Source organism: Pinus tabuliformis, chromosome 6, assembly GCF_031772625.1.
Source record: "Pinus tabuliformis cultivar Carrire ecotype Pingquan chromosome 6, CPIR1, whole genome shotgun sequence".
Lineage (NCBI taxonomy): Eukaryota > Viridiplantae > Streptophyta > Pinopsida > Pinales > Pinaceae > Pinus > Pinus tabuliformis.
The window spans coordinates 864,562,322-864,580,806 of NC_142292.1; the positions used below are offsets into that span (position 1 = coordinate 864,562,322).

Consider the following 18,485-nt stretch of genomic DNA (forward strand, 5'->3'; position numbering starts at 1 on the left):
CCACAAAATCTCCAAAGGATCAGTCGTTGGCGGAAATCATGGAACAGAGTCCTGTACAGAGTATCGGAGCCTTTCAGCAGGTGCAGTGCAGATGACTTTGCTCAAATTTGGTGGTTTATGTTGCGGAATAATGAAGCCATTATTGACTACAAAGAATTCTTTTTGGCGCAAGCATATTTGTTCAAGGAGAGCTCAATCGATACCAATTTCACAAGCTCATTTGCAATGACAATATGGTCACTGTGATATAGTTTTTCCAGAATCTGAATCGATACTTTACAGTGGTAAATAGCAGATTCAGATTGCAGAGTCAAAAGTACGAAGAGCCTTCTCATGAATTGTGCTGTGAAGACATTTGGATAGAGGATGTTAATGATGGATGAATTCGGGCCCTTTTGAGAGAGGGTGAACTACTCCTACCCTCTGCAAATATCTCTCCCAGTTGCCACCTTGGACGCAGATCCAACATTATCTGTACAAAGGCTTGGGGGTGGGCAAACAAGCTTTCCAGCTGAATTCGCACATAATGATTTGAAGCAACGCCTCCTGACACAACCAAACAATTAATAGATGGTTCAATGCTTTGGGCCCATTCAACAGCTCGATCACATCTCTGCTCCAAATGCAAAACAACAACTCTCTGGAAAAAGGCAGCAATGTCTGCCCGTAGTTTTCGGTCTTTAGTGCTCGCGGCAACTATCGGATCATTGTTTGTATCAATGTTTCTGAATTCAATTGCCTTCCGCACTTGTGTTTTCAAGCCTGCGTATGAGAAATTACAATCCTTGTGTTGCTGCATGGGTACCGAAAGCTTAATAGCATGTGGGTCACCTTCCAGCGCAAGCTCTTCTAGAGCCAGGCCACCACCTCTCCTCATATCGAGTCCAAGCCACCTTGCTGTCTTGTCATATGCCTCTCCAATTGCATCATCTATTGTTGTACCTAGTTGTACATATCGACCAACACTTTGCGCTAGGATAAGAAGATTGTGACCACCAAATATTAAAAGGGCCAGGAATGGAAATTGCAACTCCTTTTCTGTCAACCTAGCAACTAAAGCATGCGCCTCCATGTGATGGACTCCAACCATTGGCAAATTGTGTTTTCCAACTATCAGTCTTGCTTTTCTCACACCAACACGTAAGCATAGGCTTAAACCAGGTCCAATAGTCACAGCCACTGCAGAAAGATCAAATGGTGTCAAATTTGCATTATGCAATGCATCTTCCACCACTCCATCATAAACACAGCATGAGAAAGCTACCATGTCCTCTTCAAATCGAAGATGAACTGCAATATACTTTCCATTACTTCTGGAGCTTGCCCTAATCATGCGTTTTACTAGCTTTTCTGCAAGTGAAGTAATGGGCACAGAAAATTTTAATGCTTCGTAATTAGCCAAACATCGGAGGCGCTGAATATTGGGCGGGACTTCAGATGACAGTCTATTTGCAAATGGAGATATCCATATTACCCCAATATCAAGTAATCTTGGAAAAACCTTTTGCAAGTAGTAACTGACAGGTGACCAAGCCTTAACCCTGAAATTAAAAATATTGCTTGTATTGTAGTCAAACGTTGCCATTATATCTTCTGGGAGCTCTCTAACCACCCTCACATCATATCTAAGACTTTTGATAAAATGCCCCTCATCATAAATGTCTCCAAAGTTGCTAGGATCTTGCCAAATACTGTTAAAATGAAATTTGGGGATAACAAGAGTTGCATTCAAAAGGCCTGCCACAGCTACTGCACTACAAATCGATGTGCGCTGTTGATTGAGACCACCATTTGCTTCAATAAGTATGTAACCATTTGAATGTGGCAATCCTGCACTCAATGTATGATTGATACAAGGTATCCATTCCTCTCCCTCCCTTGGGTGCTGCCATGCTGCCAGTCAAAATAAGATGACTCAAGTAGTCCCAATACAGTTGAAGAAATTAGATGCCAACATAAAGACATAATGGATGTATAACTGTGTATTGCTGCTCTAAGGGCCTGCAAAGCTTCGAAACGAATGACTGGATGTGCCACTGTAGAGAACCTCTGTACCATGATATTTGAAACCATATGAAGATAAAACTTGACCAAATTCATCAATCGTAGAGTCTGATGTATGCTTTGTTTTCTTTGTGCTTTTACAGAGGTAGGAGCTGCAATCACTGCCTTTTGAAGAGCTGGAGCATAAATTACATAAATTTAAACAACACATTAATGATTTCTTCTTCAAAACAGGGTTTTGAAGAAGAATCTATCTCTGACATGAGACGGAGTCTAACACCCACAACGACCGTTGCCTAAATCCGAGGACGCAACCAGATTACGTGTTTTTACACAGCTGCTTGAATAGCTGAAGTTTTGTTAAGTTAGTTTGCTTTCCTCTGTATAAATAAAGCGTCTTTGAACGCTGGATAGTTAGTCGTTTTGTAGTCGTGTTTTGTAATTGTTTTGAGCTCCCCACTGTACTTTTAAACTTGCTATCAATACATGAGAAGACTGTTCTGTTTCTAAGCGTGTAACTGCTCTTTGGATTGGCTGAAGTAGGCAGAGGGCCCCTGTTTGCTGCAACCTCTGTACAATAGTTTAATTTCTTGTATTTCGTTTTCTGATTTCATGTATAATAGCTGTACATATGTCTCTTTATTTGCTGCATTTTTATTTCTTTTTCAACATGTATAATAGCTGTACATAAACTTTGAATTCTGTTGATTTACATTTCTGCACTTTTGTTCATGACTGATCAGTGTGTTATGCAGGTTTCTTAGGCGAGCCCGGGATAGTTTTCTTGCTTTTCTTTTTACAACTAGTGGCATGTGTGATCATCTTGTCTAGGCTGCTGACCTTTACTTTTCTGCAGTTTGATTTTCATTAGTTTTATTCCTTCAACTTGCACTTTACTTTCTGCTCAGTAGTTATCAAGTTGTTCATCTATTGATGGTTCTTTTTCTACAATCAACTAACTTTATTGGAGCCAAAATATCATTTAGTGCAGCTTGGTTTATTTTGCTTTAAGACTCACATTACTGACCTGTTCATAACTGTTCTCACATCACTAAGAAGAGGTTAAAATAGTGTGATTTGTCTCACTTAGATTTCACATTGATTAGATTTTGTAAAGTAGTGTAAAGTAGTTGTTCTTGCTTTTAATTGAGTTAATATAGATTTCATTTTCGTTTTCATCAACAACAGAGATACTGGGCCGATGCCATTAGTCTTTTATTTGATTTCAAGCTTTAATTTTATTTCAGTTATTTTTCAAGCTTTCTTTTAGAATACTCTTTAAGTTTCAAGAAATCACTTAGAAATCATCACAATCACACACATTCACTCGCTTTATTTCATCTCCATCACATCACATTAGGAAAGATACAATAAAAAACAAACTAAAAAGATAAAAACGACAAAAGATTTAGAAAAGGTTATCTAAGTACATATAGTACACCTCACTTCATCAGCTTACGAGCCCCGGGTTGACAATTAAAAGTAGCAATTTAGACAACACTAAATTGACCAAACATATGATACAGGTTTTTTTATAGTTTTGATTATTGTTAAACTTGGCTGAGCTGGAGGATATAAAGCTAAATTCTTAACATTGCTTCCTCTTGCTATCATCATGTTGCCTGTTCGACAGCTTATGTAAGCATCCACTGTTGCTAGCCAAGGTCTACCTGGAATTAGGGGATGTCCATCGAGTCGGTTTCTAGGATTGATGATAAGAAAATCTACTGGGTATTCCCAAGAGTCTACAGACACCATTACATCCTGTAATGTGCCTTTTGGTTTGACTACCAATCGGTCAGCCAGTTCCAACAAGGTCGTGGTTGGGTCTAATAATGTTTTGCCAAGCTTTTGACAAGTTGTGGTTGTAAGAATATTGATTTCTGCTCCTGAATCGACTAATGCATTGGGCAAGGAGCATCCATTTATTTGCATAGTGACTATAGGATTTCCTGGGTCCTCATATTTTATAGGTGTTTCTCTGCCTAATAGTAAGTCAGATAAGGTACCGACTACATGGAAAGTTGGGGTTGTTTTTATTTTCCTCTTTGGCTTTTTCATACACAATTCCTTAATAGTTTTTGCATAAATTGGAATGTCTTGAATAGCCTGGAGGAGAGGTATTTTTATACACAAATTTTTCAATTCTCCTAGAAGATCAAAATCGGGGTATTCTATTGGGCGGGGTATGATCAATCTTTCTGGGGATGGTGGAGAAGAGGTGATCGTTTGATCATGAGTTTTCTATTTAACCATGTTCTCCACTTGTGGTGCTTGTTCTACAGGTAACTGATCTTCAATTTGTTTATTTTTATCCCCCTCTGATTCTATTATCTGCCCAGATCTTAATTGAAGCTCATTACACTCCCTTAACTCAGTTTTTGGCTCGGGTCCTTCAATAATTTCACAGATTGGATTGGTCTATTATTGGGGTTCGAGTTGGGCTGGGCTGGAAGTTGTGGTCATAGGTTGGTTTGAGGGTTCTGTTGCAATGTGTAGGGTGCTGGCAGTGTAGGTTGAGGTAGGGGGATTGTTCCTACTGGCTGATTTGTAGGTCATTGCCAGCTTGACTGCCAACTCTGGTTTTGTGATGTGGAGGGTGGCCATTGGGATGGATATGTGGAGGGTGGCCAAAATGGTGGGAAACAAGGGAAATTTGGCCAACTATTATTTTGGTTTGATTGGTTGGTCCAAGGTGGCATAGAGAATGGTTGTTGTGACCAATTGGGAAAAGGTGGTTGGTTTTGCCACATAGCTCCTGAGTATTGTTGAGCATTATATTGTGAGGGCTGAAAAGAAGAGGATGGGTCGGTCAACGTACCTATTTGTCGTGGTTGCCATTGGCGACACTAATTTAGCAGGTAGACTGGTTTTGCTTCTTCTTCTGCCTCTTTATAGACTGCTTTCAATCCTGGTAGTGATGGGCAACTTTCTGTAGCGTGATCTTTCGTACATATGGCACAGGTTTGTACCATATCTAGCAGACACTCTTTGTGACTATGCTTCTTCCTGCATCTCGGGCAAAATATCACCAGGTTCTGTTCTGCTTCAGCCTGTTTTTGCTTGGCCTGCATGATGTCTAATTACGTGGTCAGAGTTCCCAAGATATCTGTTTTAAAATCCTCTAGCAGATTGCCGATTTTTGTACGAGTGATAGTTCCACCAGAGATTTTGCTGTCCCTAGTGGGCATGTCACATTCTGCTGGTTTCAATCTCATACTGCCTCTTGAGCACTTGATACACAATTTAATAATATTAACATAATCTTCTTGATATATGTCACCTTTACCCATAATATTTAATGTCTCTATCCATTGTTCTTTCATCCCTTTAATCAGTGTAGTTTTGAGCACATTATAAGGTAAAGGAAGATTTGCATAGGGGGATCTTTGGAGGTTATGTTGGAAGTGCTATACATACTCTTCCAATGTTTCATTGGGTCTTGCTATCATTTGAAATATTTCATCTTTCAATTCCCTAGATCTGAAATAGTCTTGATATTTTTTTAGGAAAGCATTTTTCATTTGATCCCAATCATTTATTGTTCCCCCACCTAGCCCCATAAACCAATGCAAGGTTGCGCCTTTTAATGTAGAGGGAAATAGCTTTAGTTTTTGGGGGTCGGTGGTATAATCGTAACCCCAAAATAGTACATCAAATTCAAACAGAAATGCATCTGAGTCCTCTGATGTAAGTCCATGAAAGGTGGGAATATTTTGTAAAGGGATAACTTTCATGGGTGCATTGAAAGCTGTGTCAACGATGGGATACTACAATGTGGAAGTTTGGGGTGCTTGCGGATTGTTGGCCATTTGGTCAAATATATGCCAATACCCTTCCGGGATCTCTAGAGAGTTATTCCTAGGATGATTAGAAGGGGGGAAATGATCTTAACAACACTCCCTTGATCTGGGATATTAGGTGTTCCTTGTTGAATTACTACCTGAGGGGATCTTGGTTCCTTTGTTTCCCCTGTTTCTCCTCCTCCTTCACGAATATTACAAGAATTCCCTTCTTGTGAGGAAATTGGGCGCGAATTTTCAATCTCTTGAAAACTCTACTCAGTTCCCACTGTTTTGCTGTGGACCTCAGCATAGGCTACAGATGGTGAGCCTGTGGCCCGAAGGGAGACAATAGGTTGTCAGGAAGCAACGTTTGTAGAACCTACTGATGGCTGAGATTCGACTTTCTTTAAGATGTCATTTATGAACGTTGATCATCCAAGGGTCACTGGTTCCTTAGATCTGTCTCATTTGGGTAGTGGAATTGGATTGTTTTCGGGTTTTTTCTTCTTAGTCATTCATGCAAACAATTCAAATGTTTTATCTCTACCCTAAATTCCTAATAATTCTGCTGGAAAGAAGGTGGGGGAGCAGGCAATTTATGTGCTCCGTACGCAGGTTCTTACCTTTTGTTTTTAATACCCAATTCTCTCCCAATAGATAAGCAACAAATACCTACTTCAGATTTCTGTAATTGTGCTGAAAAGCGGGTGGAGGAGCAAGCACTTTACTTGCTCGTTACATAGGTTCTTACCTTTCGTTTTCAAAACCCAATTCTTCTTCATCAACAATCATCAGATGTAAATTACTCCTTAGAAATGGCTACACTCTCCCCGGTAGCGGCACCAATATGTTGATTGATAAAAGGTGCCTTTTAAACTCCTAATTATCTTCACATTAATTATGAATCTAGGCGAGTCTTTCTATTTCAAGAGTGTACACAGTATGTGACTGCTATTTAACTCAAAGAGTAATGCTTCTAAATTGCAGTATAGACCTTTTAAATACAAGAGTAAATGGATGCAGCAAGTAAATTCTAATTTCAATTAAAAGAAAACTCAATCCTTTAATGAAATCAAATCATACAACAACTCAGGTAACAACAATATGAGATTCAATTAACAACAGTATCAATTAAGAGTACAACAGTGATAACTCTTCTCTTAGAAACTGATTGAATTTAAATCAAACGTATTCCACTATAAAACAATGATGATATCAATCTGAGAGCTTAACAGCAGTAGTTTAGACTCATTACAGTTGATTACATTGAGCAGGATATTCATCTAGGAAACTCAATCCAAAGCGAAAGGAAACTAATCAAATAACAATGCTGTAAATTATATAAAACAGCGCTATTTTGTCAACGCAAAGGAATAGGGAACAACAACTAAATAAAATAACAAAAAGCAATAATACTATCAAACTATCACACTTGCAATAATTGAAAATATATGACACAGGTGAAGCAGTGAATTCCACCGGAATCCAGGCCCTTAGCTGCCAACGTACACTGCTGGTTACTTCAGATAAATGAAAAGGAACAACAACTCCTCTTATGTATTAATCATGAAAGAGTATTACAACGTATTTGCGTTCTTCGCTGCAGCGAGAATCTGTAATTAAGAATTACAATAATAATAACAACAATTGTTCCCCTTTCTGCTTACAGTCGTTGCCTTTTATAATGAGAAAGGGGTAAAAAGATAAGTGATAAACGCGATCAATAGTTTTCCATATTCAGACATTATTTCTTTTCTTGTGCTGATCCTGTTGATTTGCTTTTGGACGTATTTGCAACTACCGCGTTCCTCCCTTAGCCCGTCGATGTTTGCTGTTTCTTCACAACGAACAACATGTGTCCCTTTCGTGATCTTCCTGCAGAAAGGAAGGTAATAATTAGCCAAAGCATAACTGCAGATAATTTCTGCATTTTTACAGTAATTTCTTAATAGATTAGCGCATTGGGATATAGAAAGGATAAGAATAAAGGAAAAGGATAATAACTTAATAGTAAATGCATACCTTTTCCATGACCCAACACAAGGCTTCTATGGTTTTCCTAGTGGAAGCTTCCTTGGGCTCTATCATGTAAGGCATTTTAGGCTTCTTTGGCACGTACAGGGGATTCGATCCCTACATAGAAGACACAACCCTCTCAAATTGTAGAACCCAAGATAGAATGAATTCAATAAAAATATTCTCACCATTGGCATTCAACAAACGAGAATGGCCAAGTTCATCTAAATATTTTCTGGCATGACGCAAAAGATGAGAGGGATACCCATATGCTACAAAATTCAAGACATGAGGGGGTCTTTACTTTGAAATTCAATACAAGAAGGGCATGAGAGGGTTTTTATTTTGAAATTCAATACAAGAAGGGCATAAATAATCCTCCAGCTCAGATTTCTTATCTATGCTATCTGAATCCCCAAGTCTTAACACTAACAGAATTGACAACACCTCTGCATTGTCTATTTGAAGCTTTTTCTGAACATGACCATTTCATGTCTTTGGCACCTCTCCTCACTCGAAACGACACCCATGCTTGACAGATGCACAACTGCTTTCTTTTTACTGCACTTCTTGCTGGAAGAGCGTACCCCAATCTTACATGAGCTCTCGCTTTTGCAACAGAGGGCGAAGAACTTATCTGTAAAATAGAACAAAGAATAGCCACATATTTAATTCACTCATATATGTTTCCGGAAAAGCATTGATAAAGAAAAGGGAAAATGTGCAGAGAAAACCAAATTTGAAGCTGTGAATACTAATATGATTAGTGGTTGATGCGACGAAGTGAGTGATGTCTTGGAGAGGCTTCCGAGGCTTCCTCGAATGGGGTAATTGCAGTACAGAACCTGAACCGGAAGAATAAGAGGAGAATGGGGAATGTTCTCTTTAGAAGAAGAGAAGAAGAATTAGTGCTTGCAAGCTCGAAAATTGTTCCTGCAACGTATTCATCCCTGAAACCCCTTGGATGTGCTTGAGCAAATGAAGAATTCTTGAAATGACCTAGTTAACTGAATAAATAACAGTTTGGGGGATAATAGTGAGATCCAAAGGTTGATGATATTTTAATTGTCTAACAAGCCATCTGACGGTAGAGACCAGATCCACGTATCACCAGAGGAGAGTGAGTCTTAGAGGGGAACGCCTTACGACGTAATAAAAGGTCAAATATGAGATTTTAAATTTTATTTTATAGTTAATTACTTTATATGTTTAAAGAAATTATGTTACTTAAAATAGATATCGAAATATTTTATTTATGGTTGAAAGAATGAAAGTGAAATATTTTTGCTACATATCCTTCAACTGGGTTGTAATATTAATAAAGTGACACATGTCTAATTCCATATTGAACGATATCAAAATCGCCCTCATATTTGGTTTTGGAATGATGAAATGATGTTTGTGTAACACACATTCCATGGGGTTATATAATGGTATGTTGGATTGAAAAAATGTCTCTGTGATTCGTTTCTTCACACCTGTGGTCACCTCAGGAGGACGGTTAGGGTTTTTTCGCACATCCCTTCCCTTTTTTCGCCTTCCTGAAACCCTCAACTGCCTACTTTGACTTACTCAAAACGTATCGTTTTGGGTCCTTGGAGTGTGACACAACATTCCCTTCATTGTTTTTCATTTGGATTCACTTGGCAAGGCTCTGCTTTTTTTGTGTCCACCGACAGGAGGCTGTCTCGGTTGACAGTTGATAGTTTATCTTGTTTTCTCAGGACTTTTCTACCTACAACAAGTGGAAATCAAAATAGAAGAGGAAATGGTGGACTATTCAGTAGATCCCACCCTAGACACCTCCATTTGGATTAGCCCTCCACATCGGCTCTAAAGGATGGAGAGAGATTTGACATATGGGCAACCCTCGCAAGGTATATTCACTTCGCTGCCACCCACACCGGAAGGTATATCCATCCCCTCCTCTTTCTACCTTGATCCACCTATTTCCCTCTTTCTTGCTCTCTGTCTAGCATTGATCCCCCTATTTCAATCCCCTCAAGCGACTGACCTGTCTCTTCTGCGCTTCCAGAAATATAGGAGGGTTTATCCACCGAAGTATTCATTTTCGTTGAATCTTGTCCTAACCCTTGTAGTCCTCCTCTTTCCTCTGAAACCTTTGTTTCGGGATCCCAAAAGGCAGTTCCATCTGGTGTGCCTCAAGAATCTCTCTCTGTAGTGGGAACCAATGAAGTTTGATCACAAGGATCCTTGCTTCTCTCTGGCTCCTCCAGCTCATTAGCAACCCTATCTAGTTCAGAAGAGGTGGGGGTTTTAAAGCCCGTGGGAGAGGACTGCAGACATGGACCTGATAATAGAGAGTCATCTTCAACTCTTACGAGGGTCATAGCTTGGGCTGAAAAGAAGGCTCAACATGAAGGCTCAACCTCCCGAGAGCAGGATGGGAACCCTAAGAAATTCCCTAAGAAATTAAATAGTCCCAAAGTCATGGAATAAATATAGGCTTTGGTTTTAGGGGAAGGCATTCATCTCAATGACATAATGGACATGACCGTAAGGGTTTTGGTTGGTAGGGTTTGAGGAAGGAACTACTCCTCCTCCCGTTTCAAGAAATGGGCTTAGGAAATTTGGGGAAATATCTTGGACGCCTCCTTGCGGTCTGCACCATGCAAAAGGGTTGGTTTTCTCTCAAGTTCATTAGAGAAGAACATGCGAAATGGGTTCTATTGGGATACTAGAACATTGACATGGCTCCATTCTTACTGAAACATTAGTGTCCTATGTTCAATCCTGAATGTGAAGGGTGTTGGTCCCATCTGGTTTCGCCTTTGGGGCTTGCCTCTTTAGCTCTGGACCAAAGAAGTTTTTCGACTCATCGGTGATGACCTTGGGTAGTACCTGGATTTTGACAGACCATTCTTAGAGACTGGAAGAATTTCTTTTGTGCGAATCTTGGTCCATCTGGATACACGAGAAGGCTTAGTGGAGAATTTGATTCTACGTTACCGAGGTTTTGTCCGAAACCAAATACTTGATTATGAGGGAGTTCCATTTAGATGTTGTTGTTGTCACCAAGTGGGACATGTATACAAATATTGCCCTTTACTCCTAAAGGAGCAACGATTCACGCACTCTCATATCTCGGATGTCCTGGTTACTGTTGGCTCATCGATTGCAATGGACATTACACCTAGAGCTCCTCATTCAATCTGCCTGAAGCCTTCTTCATCTGACGACATGGCATCTCGGAAGGGATCTCAACCTGCCAGGGCTAGTGTGCTCAGAGATGACGCTGGACTGAGGACGTCTTGTCTACCCACGCCTGCTCCGCTGCGTAAATATTCCACTTCCCCTCCTTTTACATTTTCCTTCGTCTCTCATGTATCTGCTTCCTTGTCATCATCTTCATACCTCCTTTCTAGTTGTCACATTCCATTAAATCATCTGGGGACTCTTTCCTGTCCAGTGAATACCATGCCCGCATGCTTTTTGGCACCACTCCCTTCTTTTCCAGCCCAAAGTGAATCATCTTTAGAATCTGGGAAGGGTCACAGATACTTCCTTCGATCCTCGAACCATCCACCCTCTGGACCTTTTACCCTCTCCAGTCATGGGACTGGTTTGGCCCCCCTTTCTCCTACCAATATTCCCAAAATCACCCATGGAAGATAATCTCACATTTCTAAGGTCAGGAATCAAGCCAGCCTGGATATTGCCGCCAGAAGACAAATATCTCTGGAAGGGGTCCTTAGAGAAATGCAATCCCCATCTTCAACTTTTCCATGAAGTGGTTATCCTTTAATTGCAGAGGGTTAGCTAGCCCCTCAAAAAAGCTAGCCCTAAAACAGTTGATTCTATTGGAATTTCTCGACATCATTTTTCTATAAGAAACACTGGGGCCCTGTTCGAAGGTTGAGCATACCCTAACAAACTTATTCGAGGGCTAGATATTCTATGTTATTGATGCGATGGGTTGATCAACAGGGCTCGCTCTTGGGTTCAATAAAAAATTTGTTCAGATCAATAATATTTAGGGGCATCACAACTATATTACAGCTGATATCTTCTCGGAAGAACTCGAGGTATCATTCAGGATTATCAATATTTACAGACCTTGCCATAATCTTTTAACCTTATGGAATGACATGCTGAAAAAATCCTTCATGAACTCGGACCGAATAATTATTGGAGGAGACCTAAATTCTTCATTGGTAGGGCAGAATGTTGGGGCCACCACGCACAAGAAGACTCCCTCTCTGACTATTTCTCTTGAATTTTGGACTCTCTAAACGTCATCGACATTGACATGGAAAAAATGCTACCTACGTAGAGAAACTGTCGAGTGGGGGAGGAAGCGATTGCTAGAAGATTGGATCGCTTTTTTACTAAGGATCCCTTCTTGGACCACCTCTCATGTTTTAAAAAATGGGTCAGATGGAGTGGTCAATCAAACCACCATCCCATCTTTCTCTAGTTGTGAGGTTGTTTTGACAAACCCAGATCTCCTTTCAAGTTCAATTCAACATGGCTAAAAGAGGAGGAATACCAGAGATTAGTAACTGACGACTGAAGAAAGTGTGTATTTCAGGAGGACAAATCCATGGCCTCCCAATTCAATGAGAATCTATGTCATTTGAAATGAAAAACCCTGGAGTGGATTAAAGGGAAAAGGCTAAGGGATGAGGAATCCCTTAATAAGATTGAATCGGAACTGGAGAAGTTAGAGCGACTTTGGGGGGGGGGGGGGGGGGTTACTCATCTAATGAATCAAAACTTCACCTCATTCACCTAGAAATGGAAAGAAAGTGTCTTTGGAAGCAAGGGAAGAGACTTGGAGACTAAAAAGTAGGGCGATATGGCTCCAGGCTGGAGATGACAACACTAATTTTTTCCATCAGGTCGCCAGGGCTTAGAAAACATACAAAACCATATGGTCCCTTGTTGACGATTCGGGCAATAGAATATCAAATTTTTGTGACCTAGCCAGGATTGGATTTCATCATTTCCAATTGCTATTTTCGACACCTCAGAAATCCTCCCTGGGGGAAATCAAACAATTAGCACTAACCTTCCCCAGATTCACCATCGATGAAGACAATGACGAACTTCAGTGGGCTGTTGACCATGCGGAACTAGAGGTTGTCCTATATTTGTTGAAAAAAGATAAAATCCCAGGTCCAGATGATTAGACTATAGAATTATTTCTCAGTTTCTATGAGCTTCTTAGACAAGATCTATTAAATATTGTAAAAGAACATTAATTTTATATCAAGAATTGAGTAAATTATTCTTTATTAAAAAGTAATTAATTTTTTTTAATTACAAGCATTAAAATGTTTTACTATGATCCTCACACATCTATCTATCTATCTATATATTTCATATTAAAACATACCAATTAATATAGATATTTATTTATTTATATTAATTAAAAAATAAATTAAATTTTCGATATATATTTTAGAAATTAATATTAATTTATTAAATATAATTATTAATTTCAATATTAAATAAATGTAGTTAGTAAAATTTTGAATATAAAATAGATATCAATTATTTAACTTTGTTAACCTATACTTATTTGAACATCCAAAATATGCCTACTCCATATTAAAAATATTTTGAATTCTATACTTTAAGTTATGACATTTGTTGACCATGCGCATATTTTGAATTCTATACTTTAAGTTATGACATTTGTTGACCATGCGCTTTTGTACAGATACCTGGAAAAAAAATCATAATTTTCAACTATAAATGTTATCAAAACAAATTAGGCATCTAAGGTGCTATCGTGTATATATATAGTTATATTAAAATGCTATTAAAATGTTATAAATTTCAATTATAAATGCTATCTAAACAAAATTGGTCTAAACAAAATTGGCCGTTAAGATATTAGGGTATATGCATAATTATATTAAAAGTTTCTAAAAATTAAATTATATTAATTTTAATAATAATAATAATAATTTATATTTGAAAAATATTTTTATAAAAAAATTAAAATATAAAAATAATATTTAATTTTATTAATGTAATAATTAAAAATTTAATATGGGCTTGGAGTATACTTTAAAATTGTTTTTGTTTGGTTAAGAGCTTGTTTTCTTAGGATGTAAGGAAACAGGTTAATGGCCTAAGATCCAGAGGCATATGGTAGGAGTGAAACTCTGCACTCTTACAGATCACCAATAGGTTATTCCAGATTGGGTGGTTTTCTTTGAATAAGGATGATTCCAAATGGCGTGGTTTTTAAATAAAGGTGATGAATCAGCGTGCACTCGCGGATAACACTCTTAAATAATTGTGCTAGCCGCTAGTTTGACTATGATAAATTTTCTCACTCTATAAAAAAATTAAAAACCTAACCCAAAAAAATTAAAATTAATATTTAATTTTATTAATGTAATAATTAAAAACTTAACACCAAAATTAGTTATATCAGATGATTGAGGTACTTCACTAAAAGCATCCTGCTATATCAGATGATTGAGGTACTTCACTAAAAGCATCCTGCTATTAAACAGACAAAATCAATTCTCCTGGACTCTCTCCCACTAGATTTACCCAGACATCCCCGGAAAATAAATATAATAATTAAAAACCTTCACAGAATTATTAATTTATTAACATCTCGAAGCAGCCATGTCGAGAGCTGCATAGGCTTGGAATGCCACCGAAAGCGTGGTAGTTTTGTCATCAGATTGTACTGTTGCGAGTCGGCAGACCAGATGTGGACTGCTACTTCAGAGCTTTTGCTAAAATGGATGTGGACAGCAAAAAAAACCACACTTATTCTAGTGAAAGCCTTGAAATGCACTGAAGCGTTTAGAGCAGAGCTTCCACCATCTCTATACACACTTGAGTTCTCTACACATATGAGAATTCATAGTTAGATATATATATGAATTTTTATTATATAAATATTGGTGGTGGCAGAGAAGTGTGATGAAGGCACAAGAACTCCATAGAACTTAACCTTCGGCACATAACTTGTATTGTTCAGGACGAAATCCACACAATGACGTAATTATTCATCTAAATGGCCACTTCCCTTCCAACGTGCAAGATCCCACCTCAATTTTGGGTGCTAGGTCAAGGAGGCCTATGATGAGGGACTAACAAGAGTATATGGGGGCGAAAATAATAACATTTTATACATGATTTTAAAATTAGTATAGATCTGTGTTAATTATAGATTTATCAAATTAAGGGTTTTGGTTGGTAAGGTTTTGGGAAGGAACTACTCTTCTTTCCGTCACAAGAAATAGATTTAGGAAATTTGGGGAAATATCTTGAACACCCTCCATGTAGTCTGCACTATGCAAAAGGGTTGGTTTTCTCTCAGGTTCATTAGAGAAGAAAATGTGATCCGGGTTCTATCGAGATATTGGAACATTGAGATGGCTTCGGTCTTAATGAAGCATTGGTCTCCTATGTTTGACCTTGAACATGAACAACTGGGTGTTGGTCCCATCTGGGTCCGCCTCTCGAGCCTTCCCCTTCAGCTTTGGACCGAAGAAGTTTTTCGACTCGTTGGTGATGACCTTGGGTAGTATCTGGATTTTGGCAAATCATTCTTGGAGACTAGAAGAATGTCTATTGCGTGGATCACGGTCCATCTGGATACACGGGAAGGCTTGGTGGAGAATCTGATTCTGCGTTACGGAGGTTTTGTCTGAAACCAAATACTTGATTATGAGGGAGTTCCATTTAGATGTCCTTGTTGTGACCAGGTGGGACACATATACAAATATTTCCCTTTACTCAAGGAGCAACGAGGCACATGCTCTAATACCTCGGATGTCCCGGTTACTGGTGGCCTGTCGATTGCAGTGGACATTGTACCTGGAGCTCCTGACTCAACCCGTCCGAAGCCTTTTTCATTTGACGATGTGGTATCTCGGAAGGGCTCTTAACCTGCCAAGGCTGGTTGTGCTCAAAGATGACGCTGGACTGAGGATGTCTCGTCCACCCACGCCTGCTCCGCTAGGTAAATCCTCCAGTTCCCCTCCTTTTACATTTTTCTTTGTCTCTCATGTATCTGCTTCCTTGTCATCATCTTCAAACCTCCTTTCTAGTTGCCACATTCCATTAAATCATCTAGGGACTCTTCCATGTCCGGTGAATACCCTTCCCGCGTGCTTCCCAACACCACTCCCTTCTTTTCCAGCGCAAAGCGAATCATCTTCAGTGTTGACACCTAATCCTCATGATTGGGTGAATATAATGTAAATAGATAAATAAGTAATATGAACAGTCATGGGAGATGAACTAAACAGTCTCTCCCTCATGTATTTAATGAAGACCTACCTGAAGGAATAAACACGAATCAATTTTTGGTTGAGGAGTTATTGCCTGGTCTGACATGGTATCAGAGCTAGCGCCCAAAATAGTTGTAACTCCCTTCTGCCTACTGCTCCCTATCCTCTGTCCCTGTGGAGTCTGCCTACTGAGCTCTTTGTCCACTGTCTACTGTGCTCTCTGTCCTCTCTGTCTACTGCGCAGTCTATCTACTGTTCTCTAAATTCAGAAAGCGTTGAGTATAGCAGCAATTGTGAAGAACGTGGCGACCGGTAGAGCTTTTGGGAATCAAACTGCATACCGATGGACTGCACAACTGCACCCAGTTGAAATCGCGCTTCAGACCCTCCTTCCTCTTGCCAATGAAATGCCCATTGTTCTTGCCATCGCATAACACCGTCCCTGCCAAGGGAGCAGAGCATTTGTCATTGTAGAGGCTCATCACCTCGTCCTCAGCAGAAAAGGAGGAAACGGTTTGAATGCTTCCAACAGCATCGCGGGCATCGTCCCACTCGGCAACCTTATTGAATAACATTGGTGCGGTAAGCCATTGAACTGTTTGAATAACGCTGCGTTGAACTATTGTTTTTTTTCCATGTAAAATAATTCATTTTCTCATCTGAGCGTTTACGGCAAGCGTGGATGACTTTGTGTGTCGAGAGAATTGAATGAGCAAATGCGAAGCGAAGCGGCAGATGTTGTTAGATTAAGCATGCAGAATACGACGAGTAAGATGGGGAGGGCAGCTAGAACCAGGGGGTACAGGGTACCCCGGTTTGTGGCACCCTGATGCATCCTTAGCGTTTCCCGTCCAACCAAGCAATCCTCGACGCGCGCATTCAAACGCACCTTCATTCGCAGCTTTGGCGTCCGTAATCAGAATCGTGGATGTTAGCAACATTATTGAAATCCAGTACAACCCCAGCATTTCCATGTTCTTGCAGCACTTCATGGCCATCTCCTTAATTCAAAAGGAAAAACTAAACCTATTTCTAAATATTTCTTCTTCTTCCAAATTTGATGATCGTGTGGTGGTGGCAGATTTTTATAGCTTATGAAACATGTATCCGATTATGTTTGCATGAATGTGCTGTTGGGTGTTCTCCAAAAGGCAGTGTTGAATAAGTTTGTGGTTTTTAGAAAATGTCGAATGCTGCTGCAATAACCATATGGGTTGAGCTTTTGTTAAAATGAAAAAATCAAAAGCACATTTTGCCAGCAGAAGTATTTTTTTAAAATATAGTACACAGATTTTTTTTATCAGCAGAATTTTTTTTACAGTATGCATTCAATCATATCTATTGTGGGAATAGTTCTCACTGGCAAGGAGAACTATCCCGAATGGTCCCGGATGATAAAACACACTCTCATTTTCAATGAGTTGTGGAAATGAGTGTGTGTCGGAGATGGAGACAATGCCAGTTCAGCCTACCTTAGACAAAGAGCTCGTCATTTGGGAAAACAAAAACAGCAAAGCTTATGCATTAATCACAGCATCTGTAAATGAAGAGGTGAGTCGCCATATTTCGTCATTTTCAACTGCCTTTGAAGCCTTACAAAAGCTGAAAGAACTCTATGACTCACATTCTGCACTTGAAGTTGTTCAACTCATGATTAAACTCTTCACTCTTGAACTGCAAAATAATGATCCTCTTGCTCTTGCATCTGAAGTAAAGTCTATAATGCATGATATCAAACCCACTAAGGTTGAATTGGATATTCTTCTTATCGCTTTTCTCAAGGCACTTTATCCTACTTACTCCAATTATCTTGAGTCATTGCAAGAAAATGGTAATCTCAAAGATATCACCTTTGACTCTCTTGTGAAAAAGTTTGCTGAAAGAGAGAAAGCTTTTGGAAAAAAGACAGCCCTTGAATCTTTTGAAGAGGCTGTGTGCCTTGCTTATAAAGAAAAGCATCCTGCTCAAGATTCTTCAAGAAGAAGAGGAAGATATTTCAGAGGCAGGGGGGCAGACACTCTCAAGGAGAAAATGCAGATTTGCACTGAATTCGCTACAAAAGAAATGGATCACATGATGCCTCTACATGCAAGCTACCGTGGGACAAAATTGAGTAGCAAAGAAACCAACAGAAAGGTAAAATTGATGATACAGACAAAGGTAAAGCACCTGAATCCACTCACTGTGTTGTGGCACAATGTAACATTGGAGTAAATGAAGATTTATTTAATGCTTCACTTGCTTCTTGGAAAAATGATTGGTTTCTTGATTCAGGAGCAACCTGCCACATGACTCATAGAAAAGATTTTTTTGAAGAATTTACTAACAATGTTGATGGAGCAGTATACTTTGCAGACCAATCAAAAATCAAGCCATCAGGGCTTGGCACAATCAATCTTAAATTGCCTAGTCTTCCAGACTTTCTTCTGCATCATGTTCTATATCTCCC

The 18,485-nt window shown here is 39.2% G+C and overlaps 1 pseudogene; it reads right to left on the reverse strand.

The window, feature by feature from the left end:
• Positions 1 to 313: 313 nt before the first annotated feature.
• Positions 314 to 16,611, reverse strand: LOC149261626 (uncharacterized; annotated as a pseudogene).
• Between the last annotated feature and the right edge of the window lie 1,874 nt (positions 16,612 to 18,485).